We start from the raw sequence: 23,431 nt of genomic DNA, 5'->3' as shown, positions 1-23,431 counted from the left end.
CACGCCTAAGTTCCCACTAATTCCTCTGATTGCTCCAATTTGGGTTGAAGTCTATAGTCTAACATTCTACATGTAACATTCTGTTTGGTGTTGCTGTGTCTCCATCGTAATCTTGTATCTCTTGTCTTTTAAAACGTTAAGCTTCTCTCAGTTTCTTTGATGCCCTCACTTTATTTCAGACTCTTTGTAATTCTATTTTGTTTGTTTGCTGCATCTGTGGTTCACTCTGTTTTGATGATAATTTCTTCAACCACTCTCTCCACCAACCCTCTTTCCCCTCTTCCTATTCCAGTTTAAATGTTATTTCCTCAGAGTGGTTTTTCTCTGATTCTACAGATTCTGTTAGAACTATATGGAATATAATTTTATAGCGGTTACTATTTTCTCTTTGGTGCCATTATTATAATTCTAATTAATTGTTGGTTTAAATGATTATTAGTGTACAATCCATTATTTGACTAGGGATTAATGAGGGCTGAAGTTGTCTGCCTTGTTTTCCATCCAATGTCTAAATTTTAACTATTACTCTTATACATATTTTGTGAGTGAATAAATGAATGGAAGAACCTTTAATTAGATGTTCTAGATAGTAGTTTCTAAAAACTCGAGAAGAGAAAACAGTCAAATTTGCATTTTAACAATGCAATAATATATGGCATCTCTGTGGTTTTAGTGTTGAATGCTTTAGTTAGTAATAAGCTGAATTTCTGTAATAATAAAGAGATAATGCAAAATCAAAGGATCCATGGGTTTTTGCAAAAGGTATCTACCAAGCACATGATGAACCAGGTGCTTAAAAAATTAATCAAACTTTTGGAGGGACTACTGGCCAAGCTTTGCTAAATTCTTTATCCTTATATTAATAAGGCTTAGTGTGATTAAGAGAGTGGAATTTCAAGCTTATATAGTCAGCTCTTTTTTTCCTCAGCATAGGCATTGCTGACTTAAGCAAGTCTGAGACATTATTTATCAATATTAAGTGCAGAACTATTCAATTGCTAGCTTTTCATAATGCAGTGTACATGTGTAACTGAAACTGTTATTTATAATTGAACTTGATTTTTTAGACATCCCTGGCTAAATAGCTGCATTGAGATGTAAATTATTCTGTAAAAAGTCAAGAGTTTAGGACAGAAAGCAGAAATCCATACCATGTAAAGATTTGTAGAATCACAATCGACAAGCTACTTACTGATCCACTGAAATGTCAGATAATGCATTCCAGGCATTTTTATTAGAATTTCCATGGGAAATAACATTCGGTGGCTGAAAATAATTCACTGGAAAGTATATATTTTAGGTTAGCACTGATTGAACTGAGGGGGTTGATAACATTATGAATGAAATTATAGGAGAAAGGAAAATATGCCATTGTGTAATATTTCATCTAGAACCCCTGTCTTCACATCATTTGAGTTTTGAGTTTTTGAATATTTTAGCTTCCTCTCATTATATATCTTTAAATATGCTTTCTTATTATAAAATAGTTATTACTGATTAAAATCTAAAAGCTTACTGGTTTATAAATAGTGGCTGATTTTATGTTATGTGTGACTTTCTTTATGAAATAATTGAAGAAAAATACCTAAATTCCACAAGTTTCTTCCCCTTGCAAAATAAATATAATCCAGAAATATTCTAAATTAATTTAATAATTGAGCTTGTAAAGTGGGGTTCTAGAAAATACCCATAGAAGCTGTCACCCATGTGGGGGGCGGTAGATAGTGACTGCCTCATATATATTATACATTTCAGATGTGTTTACAAGCTAAAGGAATTTTCAATGTGAAATCTAATGTAGTACCAGACTGTAAACCACAGTATGAAATGATCACTAATTTATCCACAAAGGAGAAGGCTAAGTGCAGTTGTTTGTAAGCTGGGAGAGACAGAGTGAGAAGGTAATTACAGTTTCAGAGACAGATTAATAATGCATTACAGCTTAGGTAGGCACTGTCCCCTGCCCATCCTTTTGAATCATCTTACAGTAGCTCATGCTGGTAGTTTGCCAATAGAAACTGTGCGCTTTACCACCTTTATTTCCATTTGTCCTTAATGAGTAATTTCTTAAGAGTGGATTATAAGACTAAAAAAGAAGTTAGAGGAGAAGAGGGAGAAAGAAGCAGCAGCAGCAACAACATGTTCGTGGGATTGATAGCTCTTAGATGGCTTCTTGTGCTGAAACTCAGCCCCACATCCAGATGTAGGAGTAAAAGAACCATGGCACGCAGATGTTGGTAGATGCCTGACAAGGATATGTTCTCTCTTACTACAGAAATCTATCTTGTTTTGGGCAGCAATGCACACGGTTAAAAAATGCCCCCTTCCCAGACTTTGATACACCTAGTTTGGCCCTATAACGCAAGTTAGCTGACCAGATAAGGGGGGACATATACTGCGTAGGGATCCCAGTAGAACTGTTGATTTCCTGACTGAAAGAGACTCTAACAATGTCTGCCAGGAACCTTATGCCCTTCCCGAGACTCTCCATCTTACTTCCTAACATCTTTGCTTCTTCATACCTGAGATGGAGGTGCTGTGTTGTGGTCATAACAATTCCAAAATGAAGGATACCAAAGCATGAAATTTGATATAATCTAGATCTCTGGTGATTTTCTGAGCAAACTCTGATTCCACATCTCTTGGCTTTTTCTCATGTGAGAATATTAACTGCCTCTCTGTTTATAACACTGTGGCATAACCAAATGTAGCCACTTACCATCCCCATGAATGCAAACATGTGGCAGAGAAAAACGGCAAGCGCAGCACATGCCCCACCATTTTTCGAAGGGCACGCCCTGTAAGCAGACACCTGTTTGCTTACAAATGGTAGACCAAATTTCACAAGAAAAGCAATAGCTACTTATTAGGTACTAGAGGTGTAAAATTACTAAAGGGCTGAGTTTTAGACAGTTTATCAAGGAAGATATTTTTATACTACAATTCAAATGTCACATGTACAGTGAAAATTAGAGAATTAAAGCTGGAATTTAGAAATATTAGCTGTAGAATAGTGAAAATCGTCGTTATATGCATGTATCACATGCAGAAGCCAAAGGTGACTTTTGTACATTAGATAGTATAGTCAGAGGTAGTGTGCTGCCAGCTTGAAGGTCAAAAAGTGATTTTTAGTGAGTTACTTGCTTGTTTGTTTTTTTATGTCTGTTACTTTCAACTTTATCTGAACAAGATACATTATTTAAAAATCAACAGATTGCACAAATCCAGATGTTTAAATTTTCTCTTAGTATATTAAAATACCGAGCAACACTGGGCCATTTTCCAGTGAAGTTTAGCTGCAACTAAGCAACTCCTGCCTGCTATTTTTAGTTTCCTGTATATAGGATTTATATGACCTGTTTAAAGTCTCTCTTGGTTCTGGCTCTGGTTTCCCAGACTGTTTTACTTACCTTTTTGTTTTATACAGACATTCAAAGCTGCAAATTGGGTTTGCCAAAAGAACTTCTTACTTAAAGGTGCTATTATTGGTTTGGCCTATAAGATAATGTAAAATTGACATACTTTAATAGTATAATCTTCAAGTCTTCACGTTATCATTAAAATGGAGAAACTTATTCAAACCTAATTTCAAGTGACAGCATAAAACTTAATAATTGAGGTAGATGATAACTTTTATTTGGTTATTTTTCCCCTTCCAGTTGTCAAATCACTGTATATAGTTTAGCTTTTTGCATTTGTGCTTCTGAACAACTCCAAGTGTGAATTTCTGTAGCTAGTGTCAACAGGGAAATAAACCCGTAGTGTATGAAATTACATTTAAGTTATGCATTAGTAAGCTAATAGGGATTTTGTGCTGGAAACAAAATATGCTTGTCTTATGAATGCATGCATGTATTGCTGTTTTTGTTTTGTTTTTGTTTTCTTAGTTAGGACTATCTAAAGAAGCACCTGGGATTAGGTTTAAAACCTTTAATTAAAACACTCACCCAAATGCAGATTGTTAGCTTCTTATTCACCTGAGAAATTATTTCCTCATTTTTGAATCTATACTTATGTTGCCAAGACTGAAAATGTTTTAACTGCCCTGCTAAGATTTTTTATGCATTTAGAGTAATGTATTACTCATAACTTTGATAGGAATTGCTGTTATTAGTATATATGCGGGAAAGGTGCATTAAAAAGGCATCTAATTTAACATTTTCAGGAATGTATTGACCTAAAAGTAATCTAATATATATATACATTGTGTATATGTTATATAAACACTATATTGAGATATAATGTAATGACCTAATCTAATTTAATTTTAACATAATAGTAAATTTCCTACAAAAAATTAGACTACACTAAATCTTTCACAATTAAAAAAGGTAAATATGACCAAAGGCATTATTCCTAGTTCTCTGTGTCCTCTCCACATTCATATAAACATACACAATGAATCTCGCTTCTTTATGATTTTTTCTATTTTCTGTTAATCATCCACGTTAGTTTTTTAAAAGATTTTATTTATTTATTTTTAGAGAGAGGGGAAGGGAGACAGGGATAGAAACTGTGGTTGCCTGTCACATGCCCCCTACTGGGGACCTGGCCCTGCAACTTACGCATGTGCCTCAACCAGGAATTGACCTGGTGACCCTTTGGTTCTCAGGCCGGTGCTCAGTCCACTGAGCCACACCAGCCAGGGCTAATCATCTACGTTACTTGATCTGCAGTTACATGAAACACAATATGTAACCCACCATGTGGGAACTATTTCATGTTGACATTCCTTTTTTAGTTATTTACACTTTAAATACAATTATTATTCTCATGGCAGTTGTCTTTTTCTAAATTCCAAAGACACTTAATGTCTATGGTTAAAAACAGCATGCTTGTTTGCTAAATTATTGGGAATACTACGGTATTATTTTTCTACTTTGTAAAATAATTCAGTGGCAATCATATGTATTTACCATGTAGTAGTAAGGTAATACTCATCTGATCTCTGTCTGTCTGTCTGTCTGTCTCTGTTTCTATCCATATTTGTCTCTCTCTTTCTCTCTCATCTCAAGCTCTGTCTCTATCTATGTCTAAGCTTGTCCTGTCTCCTGTTTTTGGAATTGTCCTGGGTTGGTTTCTTTTACATAATTTAGTCAGGTGTGTCTCTGGCTTGTAGAGAAAAATATTAATTAAGTATTTTAGATTTTATCTCCAAATGAAGACATTTTGACAGTCTGACAATTACGCTGGAACAACTAGGGAGTGTGACTAACAGTGATTTAAAACAATTATAAAATATATATCACCATGTAGATTCAAAACCCCAGATCTTACGTCCAGCATACCTTGTGTTTGAAACTACCAGTACCTCTTGTTTTCTTAGAAATTTCATAGTGGCTTATCTGGGCCCAGAAGAGATTCTGATGACAGGGCTGTAAACTTTAGAAAATCCCAAAAGTAAAATGTAAGGAACCACATGCAGCATGAAGTTGTCCTGAGCAAGAATCAGCTCTATGAATATACTTCTAAAAATGGCATAAGCCACCAGCTAACAGCTGAGCCATTTTCTGGGGATCAACCAGCCTGAGGGCAAAATTGGGAAAGAAGGTTAATTCTTCTCTGTATTTCCATGGGGCCTATTGCTGAGCCCTGCACAACTGTAAAGGGTTAATAAAACAGGGTATGTTATATTTTTACTCACACAGACTATTTGGATTACCTCGTAGGGAAATTTAAGGAGAAATTTAATATCAAAAAGATGTTATGATAGTAAGATTGAAACATAGAAATATAATGTAGGTACATTGTTGGAAAATTTTACAAATTTGGTTTTGAATTATTTCTATATTACATATCATAAAAAACCTATACTTTTAATACTTTAATTAAATATTTTTATATTTATATCTATAGTTCTATATGTGCATTATGATATCAGAAGTGCTGTGTTGGTGAGTGTAATGGAGTCAGGCCATTTATGATGCTTGCAGCTAGATTTTACAAAAGTAAATTAATTTTATCCATCTTTTTATTTAGGTTTATCTCATATTAATTTGTATGCATGGCATCCATCAGGGTTTCCAAATCATGGAATCTGTGATTGACCTTATTTAAAAAAAAAGTAACTGTAGCCCTGGCTGGCGTAGCTCAGTGGATTGAGCGTGAGCCTGCGAACCATGCGATCGCGGTTCAACTCCCAGTCAGGGCACATGCCTGGGTAGCAGACCAGTTCCCAGTGGGGGACACATGAGAGGCAACCACACATTGATGTTTCTCTCCCTCTCTTTCTCCTTCCCTTTCCCTCTCTCTGAAAATAAATAAATAAAATATAAAAAATTTTTAAAAAAAAGTAACTGGGTAGCTCAGTTGGTTAGAGTGTTGTCCCAATACGCCAAGGTTGCGGGTTTGATCCCTGATCAGGGCACGTACAACAAACAGCTAATGAATGTATAAATAAGTGGAACAAAAAGTTGATGTTTCTCTTTCTGTCTCTCTCTCTCCTCCTACCCCTTCCTTTCTCTCTCTCTGTAAAAAAATCAATACAAAATTAAAAATTAAAAATTAAAAACTAATAAAAATTAAAAAAAAATATTCCCAAGATGAATTTGAAAAACGTATACAATAAAACTAACAGAAACATAAAGGCATTTATTCTGGATGTCTCATATAGAAGTGAATTACAATTATATATTTTTGTCATAAGAATTAACTATATGTGCATATATTTGAATATCAAGTTGATATTGGTCTTTCTTTTCCATATGTTAGCAAATCTCCTCTACCTACTAACTCTCACATCATCCCCACATGCATTTAAATGGCAAAGAATTACAGTTCGACTGTACAAGTTTCCATTAACCTATCTCAGCACTCAGAAGTAATTTATAACCAAGTTCTCAAATTCCACATCAAACCTACAATTCTGAAAGGGTAGGTGTGATATTGCAGTGTGCTATTGTCAAAAGGCAGAGAGCTTGGAGTCCAGAGAGATGAATTCTCATTCTGTTTTAACCATTTATTTCAAGTATTTTATTAATGATGGACGGTACCTTGGTCACTGGATAGTATTAACCAGAGTCGTGCTCTTGAAAGTTTTCCCCATGGCTTCTGTGACACTGCATGGTCATCGTTCTTCACCTAGTTACATTTACATCCTTTATGTCTCTTCTCTCTTTATAATTTCTCATCACCACTATGAAAACCATAATCAAATGTATGTGTCTATTTGATTATATACACACATATAATACATATTTATTTTATAATATAATGTATGTGCCCTGGATGGTATAGCTCAGTAGATTTAGTACAGACCTGTGAAACAAAGGCTCACCAGTTCAATTCCCAGTGAGGGCACATGCCTGGGTTGCAGGCCAGGTCCCCAGTAGAGGGCATATGAGAAGCAACCACTCATTGATATTTCTCTCCCTCTCTTTTTCCTTCCCCTCCCCTCTCTCTAAAAAATAAATAAATAAAATCTTTAAAAAATAATATAATGTGTGGATATGTGGATATATTTCAGCTTTGAGTTCTTTTCCAAACTTAGAAATGCATTTCCAGTTGGGTCCCTGTCTCATCCGCCTACTCGAATTGTGCCACTATAAACTCAGTTTCCTTGACAAGAACTAAACTCATCATCTATTTCTCTGCTCAAAGATCCGTGATTATTTTTCACTTGCCTCTGATATATTGTTATTCATTCAGACTCAAAATAATGTCATTTTCTCTATGCTTTTAATCACAGTTTTCGCATTGATTAAGATAAATCCCATTGATTCAGTCTCTAAAACCTGTAGAAGTGTTACCCTTCTTTACAAACAAACAATGATTTATTAAAAATAAAATGTAAAAATGATTTCTGTACCTATGCCTCCAAATTTCAGGCAAGGGATCCAAGCAGATTTCATAGAAAATGCTGTCGCCAGGTACCAAGTCTTTATAGCAGACTTGATATTAATTCCCACACCAACCCTCCAGCTTTGCCACAGAATCACTACACCCCTCAACAAAAACCCCACAAACTAAAACAAGACATTTTGATAATATGAAAATGGCCAAGTACAAATAATATTTTTCTATAATATGGTAATAATTCTGCATCTGGTCTTCATACATAACATATCCTTTCCTATACAAATAAACCTTGTATGCATCTACCATATTACTATATTTACAGGATCATTATGATTGTCTTTTCCCTACTCCATAACGTTCAGAATTTTCCCCACTAACCTCAAGATCAGAATTCAAATTTCTTTGGCTGAAACCAGACTTTTTTCAACCTTATCTTTAACTCAGAGGTTTCTGTCTCTACCACTGTATCTTCAGCTCCTCTTACAAAGTCACCACAGCTCAAAGACCTGCTCTGTGGCTTTGCACCAGAAGTCACTGAAGTGAGAAATGATCTAATCTGAACCACCAGAAGGTTTTGGCTATACCTTTCTTATGGCAGCTACCACAATGGTCTTTAGAGATTTTATAAAGTCCCTTGCAGCGTAAGAAGAGAAACTGTTATGGAAGACTTCCACTGGGAGGTATTATGTTAGCTGGGTTTTGATTGGTAACTGAAATTCAATACATAAAGAAGATTGGTAAAAGCATATTGGACACAGAGCAAGCAATACTTGCAAATGCATCAGAGTGGCATGTTTCAGGACCTAGAACTTGATTTTGATGGTTAATGTAGGTGGATATGGTGGGAACTGGTACAAAACTCCAACCTGGTAGCTACAGACAGCTTTTTAGTTCTTGCTAAGAAATATTTATTTCATGTTAAGAGCTATTTGAAGGATTTTGAAATTTGAAGGCCCATGATTAATAGTTGTATTTTGGAATAAACATCAATAGCTGTTGTATTTTAGAATAACCATATTAATGACAGCATAAAGTGAAGGTAAGCAAAATGGGCATTTTACATTGCTTCCCATTTGGGGAGAGAGCTGTATATAGGGCCCTGTCCTCATCTCTGTGCATGGTGTACATTTCATTTACAGGTTTTAGTCCTCCAGTTCTTCAAATCTCTAATTATTAGCTACAGTGTCCTACATGAATAGTGCAAGGGAAATATTATCTAGGCTATTCCTCTGAAGCTGCGTATAAGCATCAGGATGGGTTTCTGGACTGAACTCTGTAATGATGAAAATTCGACTACTTTGCTTCATCTTGAAGTGCCTCTTCAAAACCCTGTCCAAATATCTAGTTCAGAAAGTTTCACCATGGAGATTACAAACTGCTTAGGAGACAGGGATAATGTAGAGGACACATATCCAATCAGTATTTATAGTCATGATAGGGCTGTTTATCTTCAACTACCATGTATCAATCAACAGCATTGATAGACAAACAGTCCTTTACAAAAATACATGCATCTTTAAAGCTAGCAAGAATGCTTTTGTTCTGCACAAGAACAATAAAAAGGACAAGAAAATTTTATTTTATACAATTGCATTCCAAACCTTTCATATTTATTCCCAAACTTTACCACAAATGAAAAAAATAAAATCCTGTGTCCAAGGTCAGTGAAATTGTACCTTCAATTCCCATTCTTAGACTGTCCTTGTGAATCTCTACTTTAATTTTGTTTTTATTATCTTGCTCTGACTCTTTCCTGTTTTTATTTTTTCATTGGCTCTTATATTTATATTGATATATACTACTATAAGGATGTATACTAGCTAGTGCTACTGGTCACTCATTTCCATACCAAGTAAAGAGTGTATTGAATAGATGAATGTTTTCTTTACAGCATTAATTTATAAAATTTAAAACTTCTGAAACCAAGTTGTTAGAAGAGGCCTACTAAGAGTTTCTCTTTTGAGATTCCATTCCTAGTCCAACAAAACCAGAAGGCAGCTGTGTACTCTCCTTCTATTAGTCATGGTCAATACCGCCATAGCCCTACAATGTAAAATGCTGTTTTAGTTGTATATGTGCTTACTTTATCAAGAAAAAAATTGATCTTTTAAGATCAATGTTCTTTACAAAATAGGCTCAAATGGATGAGGAAGAGTGAATGGCACAAATATGCGGGAAGAATTGACTTTACCTTTCTATATCAATGTTAGTACAGGGGTATGTAATGAAAAATCAATTATAACATAAAATCTCATAACCGGCATTCAAGTGTTTTCTCATCAAATGACAGTACAAAACCCAGTCTGGTGACTGACTATATTCCATATCACAAGACTCCAGTTATTTTCAATTCTTTTAAGTAGGAGCAGAGGCCAGAGGTACATATTAACAGTGGCACATGACCTCTCTGTTGTTCATTGTGTGAGATAATCCAGGTGAGCACCTTTCACAACCAGATGTGTCTCTGCATGGAGAAGGAAGGAATTCAGAGAAAGGGAAGGTAATGAATGAAATGCTGTGATATCTCTCCCAGTGGCCATCCCTGAAAAAAAGCATTTTACTGTACCAGTATTACTGTAAGTGGTTAACTGTTGGGACTGGGAAGCCCATTATGGTTAGCCTAGTTGTCCTTATATGGTAAACTGATCCTGTTACATTGCCTGAAGTAATCTCCTCTTATATAAGGAATGGTACAACGCAACTATAGTCTGCAGTCTCTCTCTGCTGTCTCTCACATGTTTTTTGTAGTTGCACAGTGATGGTTGTATTAATGCCTATTGGTTACATTAATGTCTATTAATCTGATAAATGCATAACTCTTTGCAGTTTGTGAGTTATATATGTTTTATTTTTCATGTGATCCTCATTCTCACAACCAATCGATGTCTTCCATACAGTAGGCACTCATTAAGTAAATGATACATTTATAAATAAAGAATGGGATGATCATAAAAATAGCTCAGTGAGATAGGCAGTGCAGTTGCATTTGTTTTCATTTTGCAGATGTGTTGAGGGCAAGATGTTGTGAAGGATACTTGATAAAATGAGTAGCAAGACCAAAACTAGCATTTAGATTTACATTTCTAGAGCATATTGCATTTATGTTTAGATTTTCACCAGTTTTTAAGACTGTCATTTATCTTTCAGGTACATGTATTTATGAGCTTTAGTTCTTTCATAATTAGTATGATGGTTTGCTTTGAGCTTGGAAAGAGTCACTGTGAAAGCTAAATATTTTCCCTCCAAGTTTAGAATATTAAAAGGGAAAAGTCAAGACAATATAAGAAAAAGACATCACCATGCACTAGGGGAAAGGGAAAGCTAAGGGCTTCATGCCAAATTTAAAGTATAATATCATCTACATAAAGCATAAGCAAAATAAAAAGCAAAATAAAACAGAATAAATGTAATAAACTCGAATATCCAAAATTGGATCTTGTATCCAATTTTATGGGAAAAAGGCCAGATGGAGTTTGCCATGAAAGAAAATGGTTCCCATTTGCCATTCATGGCTCTTCTGTGACAAAGAGAGATTTGAAAATGTAGGTACAGCAGGCGATTGAAAGAAGCAGCTTATTCTCAAAGCTTTTTTGTGCTCAGCTGCCCTTTGCCCAAAGCAACAATATATTAATGGAGAGACTATCATTGCAGTCTTTTGTGTGTAAGAATCATTCAGACTTGTCAGAATTCCAGTGTAGTTGCCCATTGTTTTAAGACAATGTTACAAGGATGTCTGTTCAGGAATTCATAAATATCCCAATGGCTTATTGACAAATGGAACACAATGGAGCTTCAGCCAAAAGCTTTAGAGTCCACTGGGGTTTGTGGAAATATTTTCTCCGAACAACTGGGGAAGATCCAAACTTCCATTACATCCTCCCTTTAAGACAACTGCAGTTTTTTTTTTGTTTTTTGTTGTGTAATTCTCAGTTAGTATGTTCTTTCTTTCTTTTTTTCTTTCTAGTTCCTTCCTTCCCTTCCCTTCCCTTCCCTTCCCCCTTCCCTTCCCTTCCTTTCCCTTCCCTTCCCTTCCCTTCCCTTCCCTTCCCTTCCCTTCCCTTCCCTTCCCTTCCCTTCCCTTCCCTTCCCTTCCCTTCCCTTCCTGCCACAGGCACATCATTTTTTTTTATCATCCTGTTTACAAAACTTGTAATTTATTTCTGGAACTTTAATCAACTTTGAACTTGTTTATTAAAATAGAAATGACTAATAATGATGATGGTAGTTTATTTTTTATATGGTCTTATAATTTTTTAATTACATGTTTTTTCTCTCTATTTTTGTTTCAGCTAGCAGGAATTGGGAGGAGGTGTATAATTTCTTAACATTTCTCTGACTACACATTACTAAACAGTGCTTGTCTTTTACTGCATGTTCTGTTAAATTCTGCATACATCTCTCTTCATACCATTTTTAGATTCCTAGGTCTGAACCTAAAACAACTTCAAATGTTCTAGCATTGATTTTACTAATTTATACCATTCTTGCTTCATTTTAAGACCCATACAGACCACTTGTATTTTTAAAAAGAGAATAATTTGTAAGTGAAATATTATTTCACAATTGTGAAAAATTCCGTCTTAATTGTGTGATGTGCCAAGATATCTCTATTTGTCTCCTAAGCATTAGATTCTCAACCTAATATTTCATTAAAAGCTTTATTTCATGATGCGCTTTTTGGAACAAAAGAAAGGTGCCAAATCAGTAATAACCAGTGATAAGGTGTTATTTGGAAAACAATTCCAAAAAGTTTTGTCAAATACAGTAGTGTTAACCTGTGAAATTTTATCATTCTTAGTTTAAGTTTCTTCTTTTCCTTTTAAAATTATTTTAATTCCAATATTTTGTGGAGGAAATTAATATCACACACACACACACACATACACACACACACACACACACACATTTGGTTGAAAAACTCTTGCCAGAAAGGTATTAGCTGAACTTTGAAGAAAGTACTTATGACGTGGCTTTTCTAGAAAATGAAGTAATAATTTTTTATGTTGCATGAACTTAGTAATTTGACCCAGCGATTCTACTGCTGAGAATATACCTTAAAAAAAAAACAGTTAGTGAAAAACAAATACCAAATGATCTCAGTTATGAGAGTACTTCAATGGGCCTCTTTAGCATTTTATCCAGATCTTTAAATTTTATTTATTGTGTGATAGTAAAAACTAAACATGTTGTCTAAAAATTATTACACTTGATTGAAAAGTATAAAATGAATGATTCTACATGAGCAGAGGGTAAAGTTGCATTTAAAATTGCAAGCACCAGGAATTCTCTTTGAACTTAACCAATAAGTTCTTTTATCATTATTAAAAACTGGATGCATGGCTTGGCAAGGAACATATCTGTGCTATAATTGGAACCAATGGAACTTTAATTTGGCAAATAGGCTTCCTTCATGAGTAATGGATCTTTTAGAGTATATTGCTATTAGAACTTATAATGCATTCTTGGGTTTAACTTTTTAGAGGAGGAAACTTGCCTCCTACTTTAGGACAGAGATTGTTACTTTAGCCACCAGGATAAAAATCTATTAAGAATTATGACAAACAAACATGGTAACTAATTATCTAAATAACTAAATAAATAAAATGGCTATTTAATTTAGTAATCAAACTAGTTTCATGAGATATGTATTTATCACCTTTTAGTTCTTCTCTCTAGTGTAAGAACCCCAAAATCGAAGAACAACTTCAGGCTGCATTTTTTTGTGCTTTGCATATATTTTGTCACTTTGGGAAACATTTTTCTGCCTGATGATTTAGATCACTGCATTTATTCATGCCTGCATCCTTTAGCCCTGCTTGCTTCAGAACTGTGTTGTAGGAAATGGCAACTCTGACAATAGAACATTTTAATATGAAGGATGACTTGGGAATGCCATATTCTATGTCTGAAATATTTTCAATTTATTGGAGTAAAATCCACATAACCAGAAGTAAATATTCAAGCAATATTTACTGTATCAACATTCCTCTGTCACTTTCTCACTGGCCTCATTAAACAACTAAGGATGAAAGTTCTGGTTTTACCCTCAGGGCATAGCCAAGTATTAGTTATACAGCCCTGTAGAAATCCAATTTATTGTTTGACAAATTGATTATTGATTTACTTATTTATTTATACCTGAATTACTCTGGAGTATGCATCAGCAATTTTTATAGAATAACTGTTTATAGAAGTGTGCTATTTCCAAACTTTAAGAGAATAACTCCTTGCAGAAGTGGGCTATATCCATACTTTAAGCATTTTTAGTACTCAAGCCAACCCTGGTTAACTCACTTCCCTTACTGGCAGAAAATACATCCTGGAAGGAAAATCTAGCCCAGATATTGTAGGTTTGCCTGAATCCTGTTTTTCTCTTAGAATTATAGGGCAACTAAAAGCACATAATCTAAGTCCATGCCTTGCACACTGGTGTGTGAGGGAGTATGTAAAACTGAAAAAAAAAACCAAAAACAATAGTGCATCTTTTTGTAACTTATTTTTATTTATAACACTCAATAATTAAGGGAAATAAAGTTATAGATAGTCTCACAAATTTAAAAAAGATAAGAAATGAAATATTTTCCTCGTGTACACTGTATCGAGGTATGTTCCAGATATTGTGGCACCTCATATACACCACTTTTATTATGAGGAGTTAATCAGTCAAAAGATTGAGTACCATTGATCTAAGTGGGTAGGCATTATCATTACATATTGTTCTAATGAGGGTGGGAAATACTAGGGGATTAAATAATAGAAATACAATGGATAAAGTCAGTGATTTAGAATATAAAGACTTTAACAACAGTTTAAGAAGAAAGAAGCAATCAAAAACAGGTCACAATATTCATGTTCTTGCTACCTCAGAAGCAAAGCCAGTGAATGCCATGTTTGGAAGTCTACTGTATTAAACTGAGAGTTCTACAGAGGCTGACCTGCTTATATCTCACTCCCAGACATCTGTAGCTAGGGCCCCTTCTTGTGCTAAAAATATTATCTTATTAAGTAAACAGAAATTTACAGATCAAAAAATATTATTGTTCAAATACAGTTGTCTCCATTTTCCCACCACCACTCTGGCCTGCCCCACCTATCCCCATGTCTCACCCTCAATCCTAAGCCCCCTTTGGCTTTGCCCAGGGGCCCTTGACAACCCTCCTCTTTCTTTCCTCCATTATCCCTCATACCCCTTTGGTTACTGTCAGTTTGTTCTTTATATCAATGTCTCTGGTTTTATTTTGCTTGCTTGTTTGTTTTGCTGATTAGGTTCCACTTATGGTGAGGTCATATGGTATTTACCCCTCACCACCTGGCTTATTTCATTTAGTGTGATGCTTTCCAGTTCCATCCATGCTGTCACAAAGGGTAGAAGCTCCTTCTATTTTTCTGCTGTATGGTATTCCATTGTGTAAATATACCATAGTTTTTTTATTCACTCATTTACTGGTGGCCACTTAGGTTGTTTCCAGCACTTGGCTATTGTAAATTTTGCTGCTGTGAACATTGGGGTGCATAGGTTCTTTTAGACTGGTGTTTTGGGGTTCTTAGGGTATATTCTCAGCAGTGGAATTGCTAGATCAAGAGGTGGTTCCATTTTTAGTTTTCTGAGGAAATTCCATACTGTTTTCCACAGTGGCTGCACCAGTCCGCATTCCCACCGACAGTATTTTTTGAGCAGGAAAGAATAAAGTCGGGGATGAAATAATTTGAGTTTATCTGCAAATGACATTAGTTGGGTATATATACTTTCAATCCTCTGTACAAAGCATGAACTTATTGTTTCTCCTCTGTCTGTGGTCCAAGTTCAATGCAGATAATCAGGTACATGGTTGTGTATTTATGTTGCTGTGAGGTTCTATCCTTTGGAATCACTGTTTATAAGTCTTAGACGGAGAAACTGAAGATTATTCTGTTGGCCAATGCACACAATTAGTCTGGGATCAAAGCAAGCTGCTAATTCTTCTCCCTGCCCAGAGAATCAACCTTGAAAGGTAGTGGCAACAAACATGTTAACACACCCAAGGATTTTCTAAGCATGCTCTGTTTATTAATGTTGGCAATCTGAACATCACAAATGCAAGCTATAGCACTCTGGCTCCTCTTGGATGTGCTTATATTTTCAAACTGTCCAGCTGTAACTGAAGTCTGATATCAGAAATAGAAGTGTATGTTAGGCCTCTGCCATGCATTGCAAAAGATAATGTTCATGATGACATTCAATGCTGTTCATAACAGACACTGGGTTAAAAAAAAGAGAAGCCTGTCTCTTGATGATTTTGGGTAGTTTCATACTTATGGGTGGTGAAAACTGTGTAAGAAATTGTATTTTCTCTTTTGTTTTGACTGATAGGATACTTGGTGATAAACTTAGATTCAAAAATTATTACTTGCTTTTTCAAGTTAGAGATCCACTATTCTTTGTATCCCATTTTATCTTTTTATTTTGTTTGCTTCCATCTTTGGGTCTTCATTTCCATTGCTTTTATTGTAAATTATGTTATATCCTTCTTGAAAATAGATTATAAATAAATCAACTTAAGATCAAGGATGTAGATAACAGAGCATTAGATTCAATCAATAAAGTTTATTGACCATATCCTATATGAAAGGCACTTGGAGAGACTAAGGATATTATCATGAGTAAGAAATTATCTCTGACCATGAAGTAAATCTGCCCATATTTAGTGATTTTGTAAAGCTAACTGGTTTCCTATGCTAGCATAACAAAGTACCACAGTACAAATTTGTTATCTCTCAATTCTGTAGATCAAAAGTGTGTGTTTGTTTGATTAGTTCCTTTCTTTTGGGTCTCACAAGGTCAAAATTAAGGCATTTTCCTGAGCTCTTTATCTGGAAACTGTTGAGGAGAATCCTTTTTCAAGTCTATTCAGATTTTTTGCAGAAGGATGATCCTTGGGGCTTTTGACCTGAGTTCTTTATTTCCTTCTGGCTGTCACCTGGAGGCCTCTTTCAGCTCCTTAGAGCCTTCTGCACTCCTAGCCTTATAGTTCCCTTTCCATCTTCAAAAGAACAAAGATGGATAGCCCTTATTACATTTCACATTTCTTTTACTTGACAACTCTTCTGCTTCAGCCAGAGGTTTCCCATAGTAAGGGTTTCTGTGATTAGATTGGGCCCACCCAGTTAAAAGCAGCACGAGATGATCTCCATGTCATAAGATCTGTAATTTAACATCAGCCAAGGGACTTAGCCGTTGTAAAGTAGCATATTTACAGGACTCAGGAATTAGAATAGGGATATATTCAGGAACCATTCTACTTATTGTACTAGAGCAAACTCAGAAAATAAAACTGTAGATGGAAAGTAAAACTTCTAAATTCTGATAATAACATGGTATGACAAGGACCTACTGTTGTTTTGGAGTGAACCTAAAAGAAAGCATTATGCTGAGTGAAATAGGCCAGGAGTTGAAAGACAAATACCATATGATCTCACCTTTAACAGGAAGCTAAACAACAAAACAAACAAGCAAATAAAATAAAAACAAAGACACTGAAATGGAGAACAGGGGGACAGCAACCAGAGGGAAGAGGGGAGGGAATTTCGGGGGAAATAGGAGAGGGATTTTAGAGGAACAAGTATGAAGGACACAGGGACAACAACTAAGAGGGGTGGAAATGGGAGGGTGGTGGGGAGCACAGAGCAGAGTGGGCTGGGATGGGAGTAAAAAACAGAAAACTGTACTTGAAAAAGAATTAAATTAGAAAATGGAAAAAAAGAAATCATTTTTCAGTCAAGCTAGTGGCATTGAGATTGTTTTTATATTATTCTTTTATAATGGTTGTAGTTGATTTTCTTAGTAATTTCTCTGTGTGATAATGGTTATTAGCACAATTCTCAAAGATTCTGGAAGGCACCTAAAGCTTAGGTGAAATTAGAATGTATATGTTATTACTCATATTTTTAGAGCAACAAAACTAATTTTATATCTTTAACTATATAAGTGAAGGGATCATTGAAATCTTCAAATATCCATATTCATACAATGTTCTTTGAAAGATTTTTCAGCAATTAAAAGTTTCTCTCTCTTTCTAGCATATTAAATAATTATAAATCTTAAAGCAAAATTAATCCAACTAGAATGATATATTCTTTTCCTTCATATTTTATATATTATTAACAAAGGTAAATAGATAAAAATATTCAATATACTCACATAGTATAACAAAACCTATTCTCCATTATTTTTATTCATTTATGATTAGTAAGTACAAATGCAATTTATTACTTACAAAATATCACTGGGCTTCAATCAGAAGATAGGAATTTAAAACTATCTAATTTCTGATCGTTCTAAATCCAGAATTTACCTATTAAGTAATCTGAGCATATTTACATAGCTCCATAAAAGAGAGCATTAAATAAACTTTAAAGTATTTCCATACTATAAATACTTAGAACTTTATAATACAGTAATAAAATGTCCAGGAAAATATATGCATAAAATAAAAGAAAATTAAATTCTGAAGAATATTTTAAGAGTTCAAAAACTATTTCTCCATTAAAAATGCAAATAGTTTCCAGAAAAATAAAGCTTTTATGTTGGGTTGATTTTCAGTTATTTTCAAAAATGGGGAATACACCACATAATGTAATTGTTTTTAATGGTCATTATACTTTAGCTTGTAACCACCCACAATAATGAGACTTTTCTTTCTGCCTTTCAAGTTAAATGCTTTATCTTAATGGGATTTTTTTCCCTGTGTTTTCAGTAGATGGGCATCTCTGTGTTTATAACCACTGAACATCATCAAATTCATTTGAGGTTTAGACTGCCCAATATGTCTCCAACTCTCTGGATAAACATGGGAAAAGAGGCAAAAAATGTTTGGGTAATGTTTACTGACAAATTCAATATAAAAATGAGGCATGGATAATTTATTATCAAGGCACCAAATTTTGGTCAAACTTTTCACTTATTTTGTAACAATACTTGAGAGAGTTTCATAGATTCATGGATACTTACAAACTTGATACTTTGGATAATATGACACAAGTAATGAGAAAATCAATGGAACATATAATTTTTTAATTGTGTATTTACACAATTAAAGCAGATCACTGAGCATTCACAGTGAGAATGGCAGAAAAAAAATTCATCACATTTTTCCATGCTGTTCTTAAGAATGTAGAACATTCTGACTAGATTACCATATTTTTGACTATAAGACACACACCCCCAAATTTGGGAGGAATAATGGTTGTTAATGCTGCTGTTGAGTTTTGTTTACATTTACATTGGTGAAATATTATGTTTTTTGTTATTAAATATTTCACCACATTTTTTGCTTCAAAATTTTTTCTAATTTCCTCCTCTAAAACCTAGGTGCATTTTATGGTCTGAAAAATACAGTAGTGCTAAGAGCTATCTAACTCCACATATCCCCCCATGCCTCTGAAAAAGTCACCCTTGTGACTTGTACAGTTGTTCTCTCAACCAAAAAGGGCTAAAGTCATATCTCAAAACATTCTGAGTGCCCTGGCTGATGTAGCTCAGTGGGTTGAGCACGGGCCTGTGAAGCAAAGAGTCTCCGGTTGGATTCCCAGTCAGGGCACATGCCTGGGTTGCAGACCAGGTCCCTAGAAGGGGACACATGAGAGGCAACCACACATTGATGTTTCTCTCCCACTCTTTCTCCTTCCCTTCCTCTCTCTCTAAAAATAAATAAAATATTAAAAAAACATTCTGAGTAACATAATTTGTCCGTGAATTTTCTATACTTTTGAAAATGAATGTACATCTTCAGCATATGCTGAATTTGAGGAGAGGAGATTTGTAACGCCACTGCCCATTCTACTACAGAGTGCTTCCTGTCATTTTAGTCTTAGATTTTATAAACACTTAAGAAGTGCCCTTAATGATGGAGCAAGAGTTAGTAAATAAAATTTGTGTAACAAAATTTAATATTCTTCAACCTTATCTTTTTAGCCCTTTTGTTTATTCCTCTCTGAAGAGTCTAAAGTAAGTCTCTTGTCAAATGTTAGTTCCTTCACCTACAAAACTTTGATAATTGTGTATACCTTGAAACAATTGCCATTTTCATTATGCTTTCATTGAAATACAGATGACAGAATGCTATGTGTTGGTCTAGGAAAAATAAAATTATTTTTTACAAAGTAAAGAAGTACTGAGTGTTTCAGCCCGTGGCTCTTTCAGGGGTTCCCCAACACTTTGTTGAATTTTTCTGGCCACGTTATCTCATTTTGATGTGGAATCTTTAAACAGAATTTGAGGCTGGCAATTTTAAGAATGGACCCTCCTATCGGCTGCTGTCTGCATGATCTTAGCTATGCTACTTCAATTCTAATATTTAAAATGAGATAAATAACACCTCCTTCATAGGTGTTTTCAGTGGCTTGGGCTGTTATAACAAAAATGCCATGGACTAGGTAGCTTTAACAAAAAAATATTTATTTCTCACAGTTCTGTAGATTGGACATCAGAGATGGGAGTTGCCAGGGTGATTGGTTCTTCTGGTTGACAGACAGCTGCTTTCTTGCTGTGTCTTCACATAGCAGGGAAAAAATATCTCTCTCTCATATCTCTCCTTATAGGCACACTAATCTTATCCATAAGGGTTCTACTCTCATAACTTAATTACTTCCCAAAAGCTCTACTTCCATATATCAACATGTGAATTTGGGAGAAACACAGACATTCAGTCCATAGCAACAGAGTTTTTTATTACTATTTCTTTTATATGAGATTTTTGTGTCTAATTTGTGAGAAATCATTCACTCAGCAAATATGAAATGAACACCTGAATATAAGCAAGAACACCTGAAATATAAAAGTAGGTAGGGTTTTTCCAGTATTAAGGAAGTCACTTATTCTATCATATAATAATTAATATAACATTATTTTATATGCAAGCATAGTAACTCTCAGTAAGTGTTCCTCATTCATGTAGCATAAATGAGAAAGACTGTGTCTTAGGCGTGAAGACTCAGTAGTGAAGAAAAGACATTCAGAGAGTTTATATGCATGGGGCAAAAATCAAATAAATAATTTAATGTATAATGTTAGGTGCTAAAAATAGCAATAAAAAGGTATATTTTTGCCACATATTCCTGCATTTTATTAGATTTTACCAGATAGCAGCCAGTCTTAAAATTTCCCAAAAGTGAAGATGGCTTTCTTTTTTATGTTATGTGTCATCTGTGGGCATTTTGGGCCAGTTTCAGATCTGGGCTTGTGTCTTCTTTATTCTGAAATATTGGCTGCATAACTTATGTGGACGTTTAGCCAATTTTGGAAACTCTGGCTTTTATTCCAAGAGAGATAGGAATATCTAACATGTTTGAGAGGAGAAGTGACATGATCCATTGCATATTTTAAAGGCTCGTCTGCTTTGTGTGTAGTAAGTGTAGTGTCAAGAAGAGTGGTTGCCAGGCTTACAGTGTGTAGACAAGAACACAGTAGTGAGGATTAGGATGGTGGCACTGGTAGTGGGGACAATTGGTGATCTGGGTTTGGAGATAGTAAAGGGAGAGTGGAAAGATGTGCTGACTGATTATATGTGGGGGGTGAGAGATGAAATTCATTCAAGATGGTTTTCGGCATCTTTCAGTGGAGCAATTGAAAGTATGGTGTTATTATGGAGATAGGTTTTAATATTAATTACATAAAGCTGTGATAAATGCTTTAATTTTTCCTGGGCTGTGATCTGTGCTCTATAACTTCTGATAATATAAAACCTAAAATTATTTCAATTAATGGGGAGTTTAAGGCTACGTTTGTTTTTTTAAAATTTTTATTTAGTTATTTTTCAAGTACAGTTTTCTGTTTATTTCTCCCATCCCAGCCCACCCTGCCCCATGCACCCCACCTCCCTCCCATTTCCACCCCCCCTTAGTTTTTGTCCACGTGTCCTTTATATATGTTTCTCTAAATTCCTCCCATTTTTTCCCCTTAAATTCCCTCCCCTCTCCCTTCTGCTCTCTGTCCCCCTGTTCTCTATTTCGGTGTCTTTGTTTTTATTCTGCTTGCTTGTCTGTTTTATTGTTTAGCTTCCTGTTAAAGGTGAGATCATATGGTATTTGTCTTTCACCGCCTGGCTTATTTCACTCAGCATAATGCTTTCCAGTTCCATCCATGTTGTTGCAAAGGGTAGTAGCTCCTTCTTTCTCTCTGCTGCATAGAATTCCATTGTGTATATGTAGCACAATTTTTTTATCCATTCATTTACTGACAGGCACCTAGGTTGCTTCCATCTCTTGGCTGTTGTAAATGTGCTGCTATGAACATTGGGGTGCATAGGTTATTTTGGATTGGTGTTTCAGGGTTCTTAGGACATAATCCTAGCAGTGGAATTGCTGGGTCAAAAGGCAGGTCGATTTTTATTTTTCTGAGAAAATTCCATACTGTTTTTCATAATGGTTGTACCAGTCTGCAATCCCACCAACAGTGAACTAAAGTCCCCTTTTCCCCACAACCTCTCCAACATTTGTTGTTGGTTGCTCTGTTTATGATGGCCATTCTGACTGGTATAAAGTGGTATCTCATTATAGTTTTGATTTGCATCTCTCTGATAGCTAGCAATATTGAGCATTTCTTCATGTGTCTCTGATCTTCTGTATGTCCTCCTTGGAGAAGTGTCTGTTCAAGTCCTTTCCCATTTTTTAATTGGGTTGATTGTCTTCTTAGAGTGGAGTCGTGTAAATTCTTTGTATATTTTGGAGATTAAACCTTTGTCTGAGGTATCATTGGCAAATATGTTTTCCCATACAGTTGGTTGTCTTTTTGATTTAATACTGTTTTCTTTAGCCATGCAGAAACTTTTTATTTTGATGAGATCCCATTTGTTTATTTTTTCCTTTATATTCCTTGCTCTAGGGGACATATCAGTAAAAATTTTGCTGTGTGAAATATCTGAGATTTTCCTGCCAATATTCTCCTCTAGGACTTTAATGGTTTCAAGGCTTATATTTAAGTCTTTTATCCACCTTGAATTTATTTTGGTGTATGGTGTAAGTCTGTGCTCAAGTTTTATTTTTTTGCACATAGCTGACCAGTTCTCCCAACACCATTTGTTGAAGAGGCTATCTTTACTCCATTTTATGTTATTGCCCCCTTAATTGAGTGTAGAGAGTTGGGTTGATTTCTGAGCTCTCCATTCTGTTCCATTGATCTATGTTCCTGTTTTTATGGCAGTACCAGGCTGTTTTGATTATAGTGGCCTTGTAATACAATTTGATATCAGGTACTGTGATTCCTCCTACTTTGTTCTTCTTTGTCAAAATAGCAGCTGCTATTTGAGCTCGTTTATGGTTCCATATAAATTTTTGAAGTGTTTGTTCTATGTCTGTGAAATATGCCATTGGTACTTTAATAGGTATTGCATTGAATCTGTAAATTGCTTTGGGTAGTATGGACATTTTGATTATGTTAATTCTTCCAATCCATGAACAAGGTATATGTTTCCATTTGTTTGTGTCTTCCTTGATTTCTTTCTTTAGGGCTGTGTAGTTTTCTGCATACAGGTCAGGAAAAAATCCCATTCGATATAGCAAAACCAAAAATAAAATATCTAGGAATAAACCTAACTAAGGAGGTCTAAGGTTACATTTGAATGAAAATTTAGGACAAGACTCACTTAAGTCATCAAAAATG

This window comes from Artibeus jamaicensis, unplaced genomic scaffold, assembly GCF_021234435.1.
Source record: "Artibeus jamaicensis isolate MK-2021 breed Jamaican fruit bat unplaced genomic scaffold, CSHL_Jam_final scaffold_1964, whole genome shotgun sequence".
Taxonomy (NCBI): Eukaryota; Metazoa; Chordata; class Mammalia; order Chiroptera; family Phyllostomidae; genus Artibeus; species Artibeus jamaicensis.
Note: the sequence above shows the minus strand (reverse complement) of the source record.